Below are 19928 nucleotides of genomic sequence, written 5' to 3'. Positions count from 1 at the left end.
CATCAATATTGCTGAGGATCAACTAAGATCAGACTTAGAGGCAAGAATATCTTCTATTCTCTTGGGAAAACAGTCTTTGGGGGTGAAGACATAGTGTAGGGATCAAGTGGGATAAGAACAAAACATGTGGATGATTATTTAAGTTTTTTTTTTTTTTTTTTTTAAGGGAGATAAAGTTGTGACACCCATGGGAGTTGTAGTTGGAGAGAAGTTTGTTGCTTTTGGAAAACAGATTTGAATGCTGGTGGGCGGGGCTGGTAAAGGGAGGGTGGAGGGGAGATAGGAGGTGGATACCCAGGTGAGGGCCCTGGAGGAAAGTGGGGCTGGGTGGGCAAATCTTGAGCATAGGAAGAAAAATGGGACTTGCAGAGAAGGAAAAAAACAGCATCATTACTATTAAAAGTAAGGAAGGAACCACATATTTGAAAATATCCATGACCTTTGGGTTCAGACAGAAATGACAACCACACAGTGAAAGTGGTTTAAAGAAGATAGAAGTCTATCTCTCTGGCTACAAAACCACCCCTCTGTGTACCTGGCTGGTGCAGTGTTCCCAGCCTCAGGGACACTCAGGGACCCCACCCTTCCCATGGTTTGGATCCAGTGTACAAGGTCTAAGAGGGCAGCATCCTTGTGCCAGGCCATGGGATGGAAGAGGAGAAAGAATAAGGGGCAGAATGCACACATGGACCGTCTCCCAAGGATGCTCCCTCCCTTGAGGCCATCACAGAATGTCCTTCCTCACAAGCCCTGGGCCAGAGCTTAGTCACTCGGGCACACTGAGATGCAAGGCAGTGTGGGCAAGGTACCATCCACTCTGGAGGACCACATGCCCAGGCAAACTCATGGGCCTGTGACCATGGAAGAAGGGGAGGGTGAATATTAGGAGCCAATTCATGTCTTATGAAAGGAGGAGTTTAAACATCCCTTGACAAGGACCGGAGGGGCCCCCATACAAGTGCATGATTAAGGCCTTACCACTTACTCTGCGGCAACTAACCATGGGTTTGCAACATCTCTGGTCCTTAGGGAAATGCAAATACCATAATTGATACTACTTAATACCTATGAGGATGGTTTTTATTTTTTAAAAATGGTGACAATATAGAGAAACTGAATTGGAAACTTGTGCACTGCTGGTGGGAGAAGGCAATGGCACCCCACTCCAGTACTCTTGCCTGGAAAATCCCATGGATGGAGGAGCCGGGTAGGCTGCAGTCCATGGGGTCGCTAAGAGTCTGGCACGACTGAGCGACTTCACTTTCACTTTTCACTTTCATGCATTGGAGAAGGAAATGGCAACCCACTCCAGTGTTCTTGCCTGGAGAATCTCAGGGATGGGGGAGCCTGGTGGGCTGCCGTCTATGGGGTCACACAGAGTTGGACACAACTGAAGGGACTTCGCAGCAGCAGGAGCAGCAGCAGCACTGCTGGTGGGAAGGTAAAGTGGTCAGTCACCGCGGAAAATCAAAAAATCTCGGTTCCTCAAAAAATTAAAAATGGAATTACCATATGATCCAGCAGTTTCACTTCTAGGCGTATATACCCCCAAAATTTGAAAGAAGACACTCAAACAGATATTTGCACGCCAATGTTCACAGCAGCATTATTCACATTAACCAAAAGCGGAAGAAACCCAAGTGCCTTTCCAGGGAGGGATGGATAAGCAACGTGTGGTCTGTACATACAATGAGATGTCATCCAGCCTTATGGAAATGAGTGAGTGACATTCTGACACAGGCTACAACATGGGTCCCCAGCCTCTGGGATCTAATGCCTGATGATCTGAGGTGGAGCTGAAATGGAAATAAAGTGCACAATAAATGTAATGCTGTTGAATCAACCTCATACCATGCCCCACCCCGAACTGGTCTGTGGAAAAATTGCTTTTCAACAAACACTTTCTTCCTGGTGCTAAAAGGGTTGGGGACCCCTGGACAACATGGAAAAACCTTGAAGACATTATGCCAAGTGAAATGTCAGACACAAAAGGACAAATATTGTATGATGCAACTTATATAAGGTACTTAGAACAGGAAATTCATAGGCAAAAAGTAGAATCGAAGTTACCAGGAGTGGGAATGGGAGTTTATTATTTCATGGGTACAGAGATTCTGTTAGGAAGATGAGAGATCTGGGGACACAGATGGGGGTTATGATTGTACAACATCATGAAGGTTCTTAATGCCACAGAATCATACACTTGAAAGTGGTTGAAATGGTAAATTTTATGTGTATTTTGCCACAATAAAGACAAATGGAAAAACGAGAGCTGATTAGCAGTCCGTGGTACTGTATGGATGCAGGTAAACTTTGAAACTTAGTGACAGGAAGTTGAAGAAGTTTGCATCTGATAGCTTATATTTTCTCTGAGTGTAATCCATGGTAGGTTTATGTGCACACACTCGTGAATATAAATTTCCTGTGTATGCCTATAACTGTATAGGCTGGCTATTTTTTTCCCCAGAAAACAGGACTGAAAATAGTTGTGTGAATAATGATGGAGAGAACTGGCTAGAGAATCAGAGGGATTCCACATAGTATTAATCACGCCTTTCCTCATGGCATTCTTTTTTCTCTGGATTTTAAAATTATTGTTATTATTATTGTTTTTACTGAAGCATTGTTGAAGTACAATATTATATGTTACAGGTGTACAGTATAGTGATTCATAATTTTTAAATGTCATGCTCCATTTATGTTACTGTGAAATGTTAGCTTTGATCCTCTTTTCTCCGGATTTGTAAGATACGATATGATCTACTCTCACCGTCTTTTCCATCTCTTTCCCCATCGTTGAGGAGATACACGACTTTCTCCCAAATGCTGTCAAAACTCATCTCCAACTCAGTTCTCACATGAACTCTGTAAGGAATTACTGAGATAGAGTTTTGCGTTTACAGTTTGCAGAGCCTATCCATGTAAAATATATTTCTTGATCTCCACACCAATCAAAAATTTCTTTTCTCATCGCAGTTCCATTGTTAACTCTGCCTTTAGAAACTGAGGGTTTTTGTTTTGTTTTGTTTTTTCCCTAAAGGCTTTATTTACCTCAACTGTAAATGGGATATTTAAACTTTGTTGAAATGTAGTTTTCATGTTTATGTGGATTATTTTCTGAAATTCGTCTCTCCATTCATACTGAAAAAGTAAAGCCAGGGACCCTAGGAGGTTTCTGAACAGTGCACGTGTTCAGAAGGAACATGTGGCTGTTTCTCCCCATGACAGCATGTGCACGCCCCTCCCCTCCTCCCCCACAATCTCTCACCACTGGCTTCCATTCTGTTTCTGACCATCCCTTTGTCTCCAGTGCCAGCTCAGGCTGCCGTCATTGTTCACAGGACTACTGTTGCCACTGAACGGGTCTCCTATACCAGTCTGCATCCCTCCATCTTGCCCATTACTGATTATCTTGCTACAAAAACAAATTTAGCCATTTGAGTGCTTTACTGAAAATCTCCATGAACTGCCTGCAGCTCTCAAGATAAAGCCCAAGTTCCTTAACTTGGCACAGGCAGCCCTTCCCCCTCTGCCCAGCCTGGGTCCTGCTCTGTCTCTCAGAGACTTTCTCGTGCTGCCCTCCAGCCCCACTGACCCAGACACTGACCCTGCACACTGACTTGGAAACTGACCCTGGAAACTGACCCTGCACACTGATCTGGGAGCTGACGCCTTTCCACATCGCAGTGACCCTGCAAAGCTCTCAGCCCAGGGATGTCCTTACGGAGAGGTCAACACCGTGAAGCCTGCACACACTTGTGCCAATGTTGAGAGGGGCAGACAGAAGACAGCCAGGAACAGAGTTTAAAAGGCTGGAAAAGAAGAACAAAGGGTTTTTGAGATCTGCTCAGATTCACCAATTCTACCCACAGAGTATCCCTCTTGGCAGTTTCCTTGTTAGGAGTCAGCCTTGTAGCCCAGGCATCTATTATGTCTGGTCCAATCTTGGTCCCTGAATCAGAAAGTCTGGGGCTTTCTGAAAAGGCAGCTACCTGTGTCTAGAGAAGCCCCTCAGATGGGTGAGTCACCCTAAATGTTGAGAACCTCTGACGTCAGGCAGTCGTGCAGCACAGGTGAGGAACTCTGATAGGAAGGAAGGACTCCCCTGGGGCCTGCTGGGGCCTCAGGGGAAGGGTCTCAGTTTCTCTGGAATATTCCCACCTTAGGAAAGAACCTGCAGACAAAGCAGACTTGGCGGTACGAAAGCTATAGTGAGTGAATGAATGTTAGTCACTCAGTTGTGTCTGACTCTTTGCAACCCATGGACTGTAACCCGTCAGGCTCCTCTGTCCATGGGGATTCTCCAGGCAAGAATACTGGAGTGCGTAACCACTCACTTCTCTAGGAGATCTTCCTGACCAGGGGATTGAACCCAGGTCTCCTGCATTGCAGGAGGATTCTTTACCATCTGAGCCACCAGGCAAGTCAATAGGAATATGTAAACTAATAAGAATTTCCTTTTGGGTTGCCAGCCTTAGTAGATAAAAATCCAGGACACTCCACTTATTTCCAGATAAGCGATGCCTAACTTTTAATTATGCATAGCACATACTTATATTAAAACTTATTTGCTGTTGATCTGAAATTCACATTGAAGGGGGCATCTTGGTTTTGTGCGATGTTCATCAGACACCTGCCTCTTGTCCATACATCTTAGACCTCAGGAAAATGGCCAGATCAGAATTAAGAGTCTAAAAGGTAAAAGTTTTCTTGGCTTCTCTTCTTTTTAATGGGGAGGTATGTAGTTTGGCAGTGGGGAGAAAAGAGATGGCTTCTCTTTCTGGCTCATTGGATTATATATAAAATCCACATTTGGGAAAGAAAGAGAAATAGAAAAACAGATGGTGGTTCAAAGTGGCCCACGTGCCAGGAATTCCCTCTTCTCAGTTGAGCTAATTGAGCACCTACTATGGTCCACCCCCCGAACCCACAATCCCACAACAGAACGAGGGGCCAGCTGCAGGGAGACCGAATTCTGTCCCTCGGGGCCCTGCCTCTGGGCAGCTTTTCTGCAGCCACTGGTTTACCTGCCCCAGGTGGCAAGATGCAGCCTCATAGGGTGGGGCTGTGGTGCAGAGACTGGGGGATGAAAGACGGGCTTCCTAACAGGATGTAGCTAAGGGAGCCGTGTGCTGACAGAACAATTTGCTGGTGCCCAGAATATCCGCCCAGCTCCGCAAAGCGGCAGCCAGGGCGTCAGGAGAAATTTCAGGATTTATCATTTGCCGGGGTGTCAGGCTTTCTGGGAGCCGCATGCTTTCCAGCGCACTTTTCCAGACCTGCAGCCTTGACAGGCTGTCCATAGAGGCTTCCAGAGCCTTAGGAATAACATGCAAAACTAGTCCGTTTTTCTCCCTTCCCAATCCACTGGTGTTTATGTAAATGACTGGAAAAGTAGTTTTAGGCTTATTTCTGGAGCTTAAGGGCTTGGTGAGAAGCCTATTATTGAAAAATCAGAAAACTGAAAAGCAACTTCTTAGACAATGAATTAGCAGCTCGAGGAGTATGTGTAAGGCCGAGTGCACCGTAACTGGCTGCCTTGCAAATAGGAACTCCCCCGGGACTCAGTCATCAAACACGTGGCAACAGGATGTCTGTTTCAACACAGCGAGTAATCAAAGGAGATTTGCAGTTAATCCAAATAGAACAGAGAAGTGTCCAAGGGAAGGCCAGGAAGAGGAGACTAGAAGCAAGGCGAGGGGCAGCCCAGAGCTTTTGGACCTGGAATGCCAAGTGCAACTGAGACAGCCTTGGAGGGCTGGAGGGTTGGGGGCTGACCCACTCAGCCCCTGAGGCACCAGCCACCCAGAGGGGAGACCGAGGCTTGGCTTGTGTTGATGCAAACGAGAACATGAACCCAGCGCCTGGCTCTTCTGCTTCACCAGCAAGGTAAACTTTGGGAGGAATTGACCTGGCCTTCACTGATTTGCTGGACATTTCTGAGTCCCAGACTGGCTTGAGGGGCAGGGGTCGGGCAGGCGGGGACCACTTGCCATTCAGGAGGTGCCCTTTGGGCGGTGGCTCCACACTGTCTTTCAGGAAACTGTTCCCTTCGCAGGGCCATCACGGTGGTTCTGAGTGTGGTCAGCACCACCTGGGCACTTGCCAGAAATGCTAGTTCTGGGGCCCCACCCCAGACTTCTAGACCAGGGGTCCCCAATCTCCGGGATCTAACGCCTGATGATCCGAGGTGGAGCTGATGTAATAATAATAGAAATGGAGAGCAGAATAAATGTAATGTGCTTTGAATCATCCCCAAACCACCCTCCCCCACCTGGGTCCATGGAAAAATTATCTTACCTTAAACCGGTCCCTGATGCCCAGAGGATTGGGGACCCCTGGTCTAGACCCTCAAAAATGCTGAAGCTAATGAGGCCCAGCTGTTGTGTGGCTTAAGAAGCCCTCCAGGTGACTCTGATGCTCACTGTTGTTGAAGTCTGAGAACCAGGGACTACTGTGCTCACGCGGGGGCCGTGGTATGGGCAGGTGAGGCAGGTTTGTCCTTCTTCGGCAGGCTTGTCTTCGAGTGCAGCCTTGGCCAGTTTCAGATCCCGGAGCAATTCTGTGCTCACCATCCCCTGTCCCGGTCCCCTCCTGGGCCTTTGGGGCTGTGGGGAAAAAAATGAAACATCTATCAAACACGTCCCAGTCCTCAGTGCCAGTCACCAGTGAATGTTTTATGTGTAATATTTTATTTAATCCTTTTCTACAACTTGTGAGCCGCGTTTTGCAAGATAGGATTTTATCACTGACAAAAATTTTGGCTCCAAAAGGTCAGATCACGGGGTCTGGATGTTACCGGAGCCTGTGCTCTTTGTACCGAAGCCCCACAGCACCTCTGACACTAGCATCCTCTGCCCGAAGAAGCCCTTGGGTGCCGCCCACACAAAGCGCCTGCCAGCCTGGCAGAGCCCCGCTTGGCCTCCCACCTCCCCCACCCAGCCGGCTCCTTGCCTCATGTTAATTTCCCACCTGAGCACTGAGCACTTTATAAATAGCAAATCTAAAATGAATTTTCTACCAGCGATCATTAGCTCCCTTGACATCCATTAAACATTCTCGCAAGCAGAGTGAAGTGACAAAGGCATTGATTTTTACAGTGTGCTTAATAGGGGAAAGAAAGAAAGGTGTTGACAAGTCCCTTTTTTTTTTTTTGGTCCTGATATCACGAGGAATTTGAAATCAGTCAAATGACTTTTATCTGAAAAAAAGAAGGCTAGGATTGGGGGTGGGAGGAGAAACGGGTAGAGGGAAGAGGCTTTCTCAGTTTAGCCCATTGCTGCGTCTGTGACAGGTAAACATGAAGTTAGTTAGCTTGGGCTGGCCACCAAGATGAATATGTCAGATTTAATGCTTCAAAATACAGAGGGTCCTAGCTGGGGAGGGTGTGGGGACTGGTGGTGGGCGGGGGAAGTGAGCAGCAGCAGGGAGACGGAAAATCACCCATCTTCTGCTGAAACGACTGGAAGAATAAATGTATTGATGCAATAGAGTCAGAGAAGGCTGGCATACGAGGCACAGTAGCTGAAAATTCAACTTTGATTTCAATTTTCATATTTGTCAGCAGTAATTAGATTCACGAAATGTTGTGCCACTGTTCTAAAATACTAATAAGTAGAGGCCTTTGTAGTGTGGTTAATGGAGTCTTTTTTTCCTAGTGGTCTAGAAAAAATTTCATTAAGGCACAAAGTCATACTATATTACAGCGCTTCACCATCATGGACCCTGCTGCTACGGTAACACCATCGGAGACCGGAGCCCTCTGTCTGACCAGAGCGCCTGGCTTGGAAGGGGTCTGGGGCTTCATATGCCTCAGCTGTCCATTATGTTTGACCTGCACGGACCTCCGTGGGTCATGGGGGAAGCCAGCTGGCCAGAGACAAAAAGAGAAGCAAATTCAATAAAGCATCGTCATTGAAAGGATAAGCCTGTGAGAGCAAGTGGAAGAGAGGACACGAGGAGAGGGTGGGCAGGTAGGCACCTGGCCCCAGCTGGGAAGTGTGGCTTCCACCCGGAGAGGAGGTCCACTCTCTGTCCATCTCCAGACTGGACCCCTCTGTGGCTCAACGCTGAAGCCCCATCAGTGCCGAACCCACATACCGCATGTCCCTCTCATCCCAGACCTGCTTCTGCTCGGCACAGGCCAGATTCTCTGGGGACAGGGTTTGCTGAAAAGGTTCAAGGTCTGTGATTTTTGAGTGACTTTTCCCTGGGGTGTCCTAACCTCTCTCTGATGTCCCGGGAAACTCCCTGTAGGCAGGATGTGCCGGGGGTAATTGCACCTGCCTGGGTAAGGGTGTAGTTTCCACATTCTCTAGAGAGTCTGATGGAGCTGGGGGAACTGGGCCACCCCTACTCCATTCGCTCCATCTCAGCACCACTCCCCTGCCATCATGTTGGCCCACTCAGGTGGCCGGTATCTCTGGGACTGCTCAACAGACACAGCTACAGAGACAGCAGCCTCTTAGCTGGACTCTCGGAATCTAGTAAACTCAAGAACTCTGCCGTGATGCTCTCAACTCTCCTCCCCAAAGTCCTGGAGAGAAGCCCAAGCGGTCAGTCCTGAGGCCTCCAAGCAATGAAAGAAAGGAAGAGCAGAGGACCTGTGTGGCCTCCTCCACTGGCCCCACACTCCCTCTCGGTTGAAACTGCTTTGCTCAGCCCAGGAGAGGAGTGACTTGAGCTACAGCACCTGAGCCATGGGTGGGTGATGATGGAGGACCGTGTGGACGGAGGGAGCCGACCAGGTGAGCAGGAGCCATTCGTGGTGAAGGTAGGGTACATCCATCTCGTGAATGCCGGGCCCGCAGCTGGTCACCCTGCCTGGATCCCGCTCTCCTGGACCTTCCCTCACCCCCTACCTCCCTGTATGTGAGTCTCTGACTGTATCTCCTTCGCCAGAGCTTGCACACCTCCTTGGACCAGGCCTCCCCCGCCCCCCGCAATCCCCTCCCCACTGATCATGCTTTGGCTGCCGCGCCGCATCTCCCCAGCAGCATGCGCCAGATCTTATCCCTGGGCGGCACTTCAGGATGAAAGGAGGAGGGGATATTACATCCCCCAGTGATACCCGTGGCAATTGGGAGAGGCTTTTGTTGTGTCATTTCCTACCTCCTTCAGCCTATTAAGCAAACAAAAGTGCTTGTGGAATGAGAAATGTAAATGGCCCACGCAAGCCGATTAATCCTAGATGTACAATTCCATTAATAAGGCCGCTTTTTAATAGGCGGCTCTGGCAGCGGCGGCGGGCAGGCCAGGAATTGATGTATTCTTTGTAATTGTATTGCAACTAATAGGATGTGAGGAAAACGGTACCAGAGAAGCAGGTCTTTCAATACCGCTTTCTAATCAGTCGAAATAATGACTTGCAAGGGAAAGCCTTGAAAAGTAACGACACACAAAATATATAACATCATCCAGGGATGACCCATTCTTCCAAATCCTAGCTTGGGCTTCTTCCTTTCATTTCTTCTCCTGATCTCTCCCTGTCTGCCTCCCTCTTCCACCACAGGTGATCACCTAAACCCAGGCACTGGGCACGTCGAGCTGGGAGACCCACACATCCCCAGGCTCCAGCATTCTGGGATGCAGAGGTGCAGGGCCAGTTGGCTGAGATTGCTTTTGCCAACAATCTGGAAGTCATGGTGGGGAGCGGGAGAGAGGCAGGGTGATGGGAAGGGGAGGGGACTCTAGGAGGGACCCATGCTGGAGCTCACACACTTACCTGAGTGACTTTGGCTCGGTCTCTGCACCTCCCTGGGTCCCCTACCTGCTCCAAAATGCAAGGAATCTGAGTGAGTTTTCAAAGAACGGGCTGGGGGAAGCTGGAACCCTCGTATTCCAGGGATAAGAAGAGCCAGTGGCCGTGCCCAGGACCTGAACACCCATCGCCCAAGGCTCTGCCGGGCTCAGGTGTCTGCACTGGATGTGGCCCCTCCAGAGGTCCTTGCTGTGCATTCTAGTCACAGATAAACTAGTTCATCTCTCCCTCCTTCATGCCCCGATTCAACAAATACTGGCAGGGCGCCACGATGCGCCGGGCGCTGCTGTAGGTTCTGATCAGGCAGCAGTGAGCAAAACAGACTCAACCCCACACCTGCCCTCATGGCATGTGTGGAGTCCGTAAAGCTTGCGTTGAGCCCTCACTGCGGGTCTTATCAGGATGGCGCCTGCTCGCTGGACGAGACCATTCCAGGACAGGAACTGGAGTGCCGGCCCTCTGCTGTGGGCACAGTGGAGGAGCCAGGGCCCCCTGCCAGCCCCTCCTGGTCACTGGGTCTCTCTCCTGCCCATTTGTATGCGGGCTCTGACCCTCCCTTGTTCGCAGGCTGGAGAGTAAATATAAAAAGAAAAGGCAAAGCACATTTCAGTTGAAATCCCCAAGGAAACTGATGTGATTGCCGTACAGAAATGCTTCCAATAAGGGCAGAAAGGAATATTGCTTTTATAGCTTTGGGGACATAAAACATTTAGGAAATGTGATTGACTGGCAGGGCCTAATTTATCATTTATCTCGTTCCCTCTGCTCACTGCCTTCTCCCCACTTCACCCGGGCAGACAGAAACAGGCAAACTTTTTCCCCCTTTTTGCTTTCCTTTCTTCTCCTCTCTCGGAGACTTGGATTTATCATCATTCTGTTAAGCGGGAGAACTCCTGTGGCTATTTATAATTAATGCTCAGAAACCTGCCAATCCATTTAATGACACTGGCAGGTCAAGGCCCCCTTATAGCTCTCCATTAATCATCATTAGAACAGCTCTGAGTTTTTACATTCTTTTTAAATGTTAATTCACCTCTGTAATGCTCCTTTTAGTTAAAACTGTAAAGAGGCAAGTGGCTGGTGGCTCCGTGCTGCCCGCCGGGGGAAAGGCATGATAGAGTTGATAAAGCCCGCCTGGCTTCTTCTGTTCTTTGTCCTCCACCCCCTATCCTCGGCACCAGATGTCAACCCCATTTGTTCTTTGCGTGCCTACATTTATCTGTAGCAAAAGTGCCTAGTGACTTAAAGTTCTGGGCCAATCAACACACTCTGATGTCTTTGGACTCTGGGGGCAACAGCTCTCAGGGCAACAGCCTCTGAGGAGCTGCTAAGCCAGGGTCCTGACATGGTTTGGTGGTTCTTAAAGATAACAGGGCATCAAGGACTCCAGAGGTAAGTGGGGCTGAGAACTGCCCACATGGCTTTTCCAACACTCGCAAACAGGCAGCACACGAGCTGTTAAAAGGGGTCAGGGCACATGAATTCTCTGCTTGCCACTCGTCTCCCTTTGGCCACTAATGGGTTCTGAGATGTTTTGTGGGCAAAACATTTCATCTTCTCCCTCATGTACAAAATGGGGCTCACGTCTGTCCTGCCTAACAGATAAGGTTAAATCCATAAGGAAGAATTAGAGTTGAAATTATACTCAGCTTTGAAAACTGCTATATTGATGCACAGCATCAGCTTTCACCCTTCCCCACCTCTCCTGCCCTCTTAGCCTGCGTCATTAATACCCAAGTGTCTGTGCTCTCAAACTTCTGTTGTTGTTCAGGCACTAATTCGTGTCTGACTATTTGTGAACTCACGGACTGCAGCACGCCAGGCTCCTCTGTCCTTCAAGGATTTTACTCAGACTCATGTTCACTGAGTCAGTGATGCTATCGAACCAGCTCATCCTCTGCTGCCCCCTTCTCCTTTGGCCTTCAATCTTTCCCAGCATCAGGGTCTTTTCCAATGAGTTGGCGCTTCACATCAGGTGGCCAAAGGTTTAGAACTTCAGCTTCAGCATCAGTCCTTCCAATGAGTATTCAGGGTTGATTTCCTTGAAGACTGACTGGTTTAATCTCCTCGCAGTCCTCCATAGCTGTTGCTTTATATCATCTTTCTCAAGTCAGAAAAGTATATTTTGAATCAGCAATATCTACGTAGCAAAAAGAATGTTAAATCTGGGAGGGGGACCTCTATTGGATTGGCCAAAAATTTTATTTAGGTTTCTCCTTAAAAATGCTACAGAAAAAACAGAACAAACTTTTTGGCCAACCCAATAGATCTGAATATCTACTCTGTTACTTATTAACTGTGCAGCTCTGAGCACTTGCCTCATCTTTGTGAGCCTCTTGTCTCTTACTGTTGGGCTTGATGTTTTTAAGGCCCTTTGACCTAGTAAAGCCTATGATTTTCTTGCCTGTCCCAAAGGGCCAGGGCAGTGACTCAACCTAGCAGTGACAAAAGGGTCCCTTTGACCATCTGAGCTCTTAGATGTTCCTTGTCTTGTCAAGCAACATGGCCTAGAATTTAGAACTCTAACAAAAGCAAGCAGAAATTGATATGGAGAGTAGACAATGCATTCTTAGGAGAGAAATGTACATTAATTCACCTTTGACTCTGATTTCTCTTGATTCCACGCACCTTTGTGCAAGCCATTTGGAACTATGAACTAGACCTTATTTTCAGTGTTGGTCATTCAGTCGCATCCGACTCTTTGCGACTCCATGGACCATAGCCTGCCAGGGATGGTCTGTCCCAGGCAAGAATACGGGAGTAGGTAGCCATTCCATTCTTCAGGGTATCTTCCTGACCCGAGGATCAAACCCGGGTCTTCTGAACTGAAGCTCAAAGAGGTAGGGTTCAAGGTTCATGTAGTTCATACTGTCCAGGGTCACAGGTCAAACTCAGACCTCTTGCATTTAAGTCCAGGTTCTCTCTGTTTTTGTTTTGGTATGACTTCATCTTGTTCCCACCCCCCCTCCACAATCTTGATGAATGATAATGAGGTGATACACCTTGGATGATATAGACATCATCCGGCAGCTGCTCCTGTTGTGACTGAATTCTAACTAGCAACCTTTAATTTGGGCTAAAAACTTCCATTCCTGAGTTACTTCCCCAGTGTGTTTACATTCATATGGGCCTTACTGTGTGGAAGTGAGATTCCTGGGGTCTTTGACAGAGAAGCCCACCATGTTCAGTCTTCCTCCCTGCGTGGTCCCAGGACCCATCCTTACGGTCGTCCCATGGAGAGGCCTCCTCATCCTCATCCCATGGAGAGGCCGCCATGCCTCTCCAGCCCTCCTCCGTAAGCATCACTGACACTCCAAGCAGACACTGGCCCCCAAGCTGGGCTTTGGCCATCTGTTCTGCCCATCACTTGAGAATGCAATAAGACTGGCTTGACAATCGTGCCAACACAAAGGGCAGAGAGGGCTGCACAGCAAAAAGCTGTGTCACTTTCCTTCCTCCAAAGGTTGCGTCAGGAATATTTGGGCCCAAAAGAACTCTAGCAGCCAGTAGAGCGCTGTGTTGTGTGCCTCCTTCTCAAGTCACTCCTTGGCTTTGTTAATGGACTTGTGTCAGTTCCCACTTGGTACAAGTTAATCATAGTAAGGAGTTATGATAACGCAGCGCTGTCCCATTTGAAAAAGCTTTCACACATCTGCTGTCTCTTTAAACTGTCATGGTTGCAGTTGGATGTTAGAACTAAAGGCCTTAGAAAATATTTACCCTAACTTTCTTAGCTGATTATTATTGACGTATTTAGCTTAAGTAATGCATCCTTGTTAAATATAATTTGGACACCATACAAAAGTAGCTTTAAGAAGATTTAAAGTCACTCATGCACAATTACATTTAATGTATTTTCTTCCATTTTCCCCCCTTATTCTCTGCCATAGTTTTTATTATGCAGTTGTAATCATATCATTTATATCTCATTTTTTCTTTTAAGAACAGATCAGAAGCAATTTTCCATGTCGTTATGTAGTATTAGTGAACATAATTTTAATTGGTTTCATTGCGTTCCATCAAGGAGATGTACAGTACCATTACCCTCTGTGTGGACATTTATGTTGTTCTAATTGGGGGCTGTTATAAATAATGTTTCAGTGAAGATCTCCATGCATCCAGCCTTAATCCAATTTTAGGGTTCTTTCCTTAGAGCAGGTCACTAGAGATCCTGTTGCCACCAGTTCGCTTACTTCTCCCAGGGAAGTGAGGCAGGGAGAGATGAAATGACTCCCGATCCCATGGACCATCAGAAGAGCATCACTCAGGCCCAAGGTCAGGTCTTTGGCCTCCTGATTTCTCATTTCTTTCAAGCCATGGTGGTCTTTAGAATTGTTAAATAAAAGGACTTGAAAATGTATTGGGTGCCCACATAAAAATAATTTTAGTATCCAGTGGTTGAGGGGAAAAAAAAAACACAATAAGAGCTACCATGAATTCTGCAGCACTGTGATCAATGTGTATGAAATCAAATGGAGCAGCATCCCTATATACTTAGAAATAACAGAAGCCATATATGCTGAGAAATATCTATCCCATCTGCTGACACTGCTTGATGTAGGCATGGATTCTGAACCTATTTTAAAACTCTTGTCCCCTCTTGACACTGCAGCCCAAGCTAGGTCCCCTGTCTTCTGCCAGGATATTAATTCCAAGGTGAATGAATCCAAGATATTCATCCCATGTCATAGAATCCGTGCGAGCCAGGATTCCTTCCCTCTGGACCTTCCTGTCCTCTTTACTTCAAGGGTAGCCGAGTGGTAGAAGAGAGACAGAGAGGTTATTATGAATATTGAGAGTTGGAACAGACCTGCCACAAGTTTATGTAAAGACTTCAAGGCTTTACAGCCTGAAAGAATAGTCTCCAATAAGCACAACAGCACACTAGACACCAGGTATGCATTATTTTATACAAGTTGACAATGTTTCTGTGAAGAGGGTGCTCCATGTATCATGATTGTTACAGGTGGGAAAGCTGTAGAGGACAGCAGTAGTTCAGGGTATCCAGAAACTTGAGATCCAGTGGGGATTTAAGCCTTGGAAACATAGCCTCTTACCTGTGCACACACAGCCTCCTTCACCCCTGACCCCAACGTGGAGAAGTATGATGAGGCAGGTCATTGTCCTTATGTGGTCAACTCTTGTTCTCATCCTTACCACCCACTCAGAAGCCAGTGAAGGGCTTAAGGGAGAGTGTGACTGTTGGGACCGGCCCTCCTCTTCACCCACCAGCTTCCCAGAATCATGGAGTCAACACTTCCTCCTATGGATGGGGAAGGGTGGGTGTCCAGGCAGCAGCCTTCTTTGACCTAGGCTCTGTGTACTCCATGACTAGGAACATCATAATAGGTGATCATGATTATGGCATTTGATTCAGATCAGATCAGTCGCTCAGTTGTGTCTGACTCTTTGTGACCCCATGAATCGCAGCACACCAGGCCTCCCTGTCCATCACTAACTCCTGGAGTTCACTCAGACTCACGTCCATCGAGTCAGTGATGCCATCTAGCCATCTCATCCTCTGTCGTCCCCTTCTCCTCTTGCCCCCAATCCCTCCCAGCATCAGAGTCTTTTCCAATGAGTCAACTCTTTGCATGAGATGACCAAAGTACTGGAGTTTCAGCTTTAGCATCATTCCTTCCAAAGAAATCCCAGGGCTGATCTCCTTCAGAATGGACTGGTTGGATCTCCTTGCAGTCCAAGGGACTCTCAAGAGTCTTCTCCAACACCACAGTTCAATTGGACCACACAAAATTGCCAGCATTTCACCATTCTGATGTTCACTAGCATCATTTTCATAAGGCTGGTCTTAGTGTATGTCTGGGCCTGATGGCCTTAGCACAGCTCAGTGCTGGTTGGTAGAATACTGCAGTGAGTGGGAGAGGGTGGGCATATGGCACTGTGCCCACCACCCATCCACAGCTGGCACAGAGGAGTTGCAAAGGGACCTTGCACACCTAGAGTGCTGTAGGGCCTGTGCCACCTGTCCCTTCTCTCCAGTCTCTCTTCATGCCCCCTTGTGTGAACCAGCTCTCCTGAGAGGTTGCCATTTGGGTTCTGCTCTTACCAGCTTTCATGAGAATGCGTAATAGAGTTCTGATCTCCTTTTGGCTGAAGACTGTGCTCCTTTTCTGAGCTTAAAGCACCAGGGGAGAGCCACCCAGAAACATGATCTTTATCCCTGGATGGCGTCTTGATCTAGTTTCCTCCAGCATCGCCCCAAGCCCAGGGTTTAGAAATATAGGGGCCTTGGTTTGAATCTTGCTTCTACCACCTGTTATGTGACCTTGGGCAGTTTTTTTCTTCTCTCTCAGTTTGGGTTTCATCAACTACAATCAATACTGATGATTAAGTTCTGGAATTTATGTAGAATTTTTCCACGCATCATGGCCGTGGGACACATTTTGCTCCCATTTCTTTCTGAATCTGGTGACCTGGGAGGATGCCAGGGAAGGCAGCTTGACTTTGTCTTTTCACAGAAAAACTCCATGTGCTGAACCAAAAGTTGGCCCCAAGGTTCCAACAAGGGCAGGTACGCGTGTGTGGACAGTGGACCACAGTGTTTGAAATAAGTCACATTGTAGAAAATCTAGGACGTGTGTTCCTTGTTATTTATTCTCTCTCCCTTGAGCTTGGAGGAAAACCAGTTTTCTGCTTCCTCTCTCTGGGCCTCACCTTTTAAGTTTCTGGAGTCTGATACTGCACCCCCTTAATAAACAACCCCCTTTCCCACATGGAGATAGAGAAACATAAAAAGAGTGAGTCAGATGGAGCGCAGAGACAGAAAGAGACAGAAAAAGACAGGGCAAGTGGCATGGAGAGAGAAAACAGGTAGATGTTAAAACACTATGTCCCCAAAGCCAACAATATTTATGATCAGAAAAGCCTCTAATTAAGAAAAATGAATTCCTCTAGGTCTTATAAAGCATCCCCAGTAAACTCCCAGGGCACTTAGGTTTACCTGTTCCCAAAGAAGGTCTAATTCCATAAAGATCTGTAGCATTTCAGAAAGTGTGTTTGCCACACTCTTTTGCTCAGGAAAGTATATTAGGATGCCTCTTTCAACTGTTTCTTTCCGTGAAAACATGGGTTTTTAAAGCAACAAGTGTTCAAAACTCTGAGGTTCTCTGTGCTGGCTGTTATTTGACCTCATTAGATCAGCCATAATCCTTTAGTCTAAGTTATAAAGATGTTATTATAAAGATGAAGTGATATGTGACCATGCTTGATATATAGCAGGCACTCAGCAAATGGAGACGCTGTATTTAAATTTCTGATATTTAGACGTGTCCATCGTGGCTACTTCTTTCTCTACCTTCCATCACGGGCCCTTCATGCTCTTCAGTGTCCCTTTTCTTTCTGAGGACATTGGGTATTTGGACAAGATGTGCTAATTGGGGCAATCAGAAGTGGTAAACTGAAAGAATTCCCTTCAGATATATTTTATCAAGAAAATACCCTTAACCCATAATTATCTCATCATTGTGGGAATCAGGCCATTGGATTTTTACATTTTTTATTTAAACTTGGTCCCATCTTCTTCACTTCCTTCAGTGATATGCATTGTCAGCATGACATGTGTTAGTTTTAATTGCCATTTAAAATTTCTTCAAAAAATGATACTTTCAATCACACATTGATTTTGCGTTGGGATGAAAATCATGTATTCAGAAATGCATACAGACAGAACAGCAGGGTGTAAATTTGACAATAGGCAAGTCCTATCTGTCTTTGGAAGAATGACCACAACAATTAAAGGCTTTATAGGATCTAACACAGAAAGGATGCCCACAGCTGATAATTTTGTTGTTGAAATATATAAAAACTTAAAGGCCAAGGGAATTGCTAAGTCCTTTGCAATAGAATAGAACTTCGCATCTGTAGAGGCTGATATGACCAGCTGAAAGTGCTTGACTTTTCTTATCTTATTAGTACTTAAGTTAATTGTGTGTCCCAGAAGAGATTGCATCTGCCATCTGATGTATCCAAAATGGAATTCATTATCCTACCATCTTGCAGGCCACAGAGGCTATTCCTCCTACAGTTTCTCTGACTCACTTACTGGCACCCTTCTTAACATATTCCTTAAACGGAACCACTAAGAATTATCCTTGTTCCTCCTTTTTCTTCACCTCTAACATTAAATCCGTCTACTTGTCTTGTTGGTTCTTTCTGCAAAATAAATCTCCCATCCATTTTCGCTCCCTTCACTCTAGTGCCTTCACCCGAGAGATCATGACATCCTGCCTGGACTGTTGACATCCTGCCTGGACTGTTGCAGTAGTCAGTTCTGCTGCTGCCACACCATCCAGCCATCCTTTACATCATGAGTCGGACAGTCCACTCTCCAAACAGCAGCCTAAATAATGCTTTCCAGAAGAGATGAGGCTTTGTCACTCCCCCTTGATGCTAAGAAGAAAATCCACACTCCTCCCTGCAGGCTCTGACGTCGAGGACCCTAGAGGACCCTCCGCCACCTCTTAGAGGCTCTTCTGTATCATCTTCCTCAGAGACTTTGCTCCAGAATTTCGATCTGTCCTCTGCCCTCTGTCTCTCAGACTTGTCTGACATCAGGGACTGTTCTTCCAGGCTTTCTGCCTGGAGCTTTCCCCCTCCAGACTTGCCCAGGGAGGGCTGATTTCAGAAATTCCATCTCAGAGAGGCTGTTTGCACCCAGCCTCTTTCCATGTGATCCAGCCTTTCCTGGTGCGCATTTTCCACCCATCACACAGGCCCCTACCACTCCTGAGGCTAGCTCGTTAATTTGTTTACTTGTGTGTCACTTATTTCCTCCCACTAAGATGTTAGTTCAAGAGAGAAAAGGTTACATATTGCAGATTCACTTCTTTGTATAGCAGAAACTAACATGCACACACACACAGTCAGTCCTCATCAGATTTTCTCTAAACTGCTCACTTTGCAAACTGAATGATAATTGAATATTAAAGAATATTTTAAAGAGGAAAAAAATAAGGGAATTGTCCCCTTCCTTATTTGATCATGAAGACTTAAGGTAGCATTTAGTAAGTAGCAGATGATCACTCAATAATGTTAGAATTTGGGAAGGAACAGATAGTCCACCTTTTTTTTTTTTTTTAACAAACTGAGCAGTTTGTTAAACCCCACTAACTATGTGTGCTTACTGTAGAGTGGCCATGCAGAAATCCTTATCTCTCTGGGATATTTGGAGAGTTAAAATAAAATAACTTATGCCAACAAATATTTTGCCAATTGGGAAAACTTATCATGTCACTCTTTGAGAATCAGATGAGGGCTCTTGACCAGCCACAGGGTGCTGGCTACAGGTGTGAATTCTACTCTGCACATACCACCTCCAAAAACCTCACTTCTCCCCCACGCAAACTTGATTGGTTACCTTGATCCACACTGAGTCAGTCTGCAGGTTGATTACAACAGTTTGGAAAGTTAAGATGCCTACTCTTTACAGTTAATGGCTAGGACACCATTTTATGTTTTAAGTATGAAGGCCCCCATCTGTTGCCAATTCCAGGCACTGGTTCACTCCTAGGAGGCCCCCTCCATTTTCTGTTTCTATCAATGGCCTGAGGGTTTCCAGAGGATAGTTATAAGACTGGGTTTAAGAAAACAAAAAGCAAGGCCCTCAGGAGAAGTCCTTAGTGACTCAGTGTCTGTCTTGGGATTCAATGTGTTTTCATCCCAAGGAGGATTATGTAGCCAGAAAAGAATGTCACAAAGGGAACCTCACATCCTCGGTGTCAGCCCGTCTTGACACGAGGGCTGCATTCGCTGCCCTGGAGGCGGCACCAGTTGTGAAATAGCTTATTGCAGTTCCCAGTCTGCACACCCAGAGAACCCAGTGACTGAGTTCAGAAAGGCAGGTTGTAAAAGTTACAAGGGAAACATACACTGGGCCCAGTGGAGACTCTGAGAGCACCCAGGGAGGAGCCTGGGGAGAAGAAAGGTCCGACAGGTGGAAGCTGCCAAAATGAAGCTCTGGGCCTCTCCTCTCTTCTGGGCTCAGGACTTGTCACCCTTCCTTCCGTAATGCAAAGACTCTGAGATGGTCCCTGGTGGACTGCATGTTGAGAGGAAGGAGCCATGTGGTCTGGAACGCTTCTGGGATGTCACAGGTGGGGACTTTCTGGCCCCGCTGCCCCATCCCCTGACTCCTGGGCAGGAGAGAAGG

The 19928-nt window shown here is 46.9% G+C and overlaps 1 protein-coding gene and 1 pseudogene across 6 annotated transcripts in view; both read left to right on the top strand.

The window, feature by feature from the left end:
- The window catches only part of LOC102266692 (neurotrimin), a 965779-nt gene that overhangs the window by 14322 nt on the left and 931529 nt on the right, over positions 1-19928 (top strand). The gene's annotated exons all lie outside the window — the stretch shown is intronic.
- On the top strand, positions 897-1011 carry LOC138986283 (U6atac minor spliceosomal RNA; annotated as a pseudogene).

The sequence above is a fragment of the Bos mutus genome, chromosome 29 (assembly GCF_027580195.1).
Source record: "Bos mutus isolate GX-2022 chromosome 29, NWIPB_WYAK_1.1, whole genome shotgun sequence".
NCBI classification, from domain to species: domain Eukaryota; kingdom Metazoa; phylum Chordata; class Mammalia; order Artiodactyla; family Bovidae; genus Bos; species Bos mutus.
This window is presented reverse-complemented; position numbering and strand designations above follow the sequence as displayed.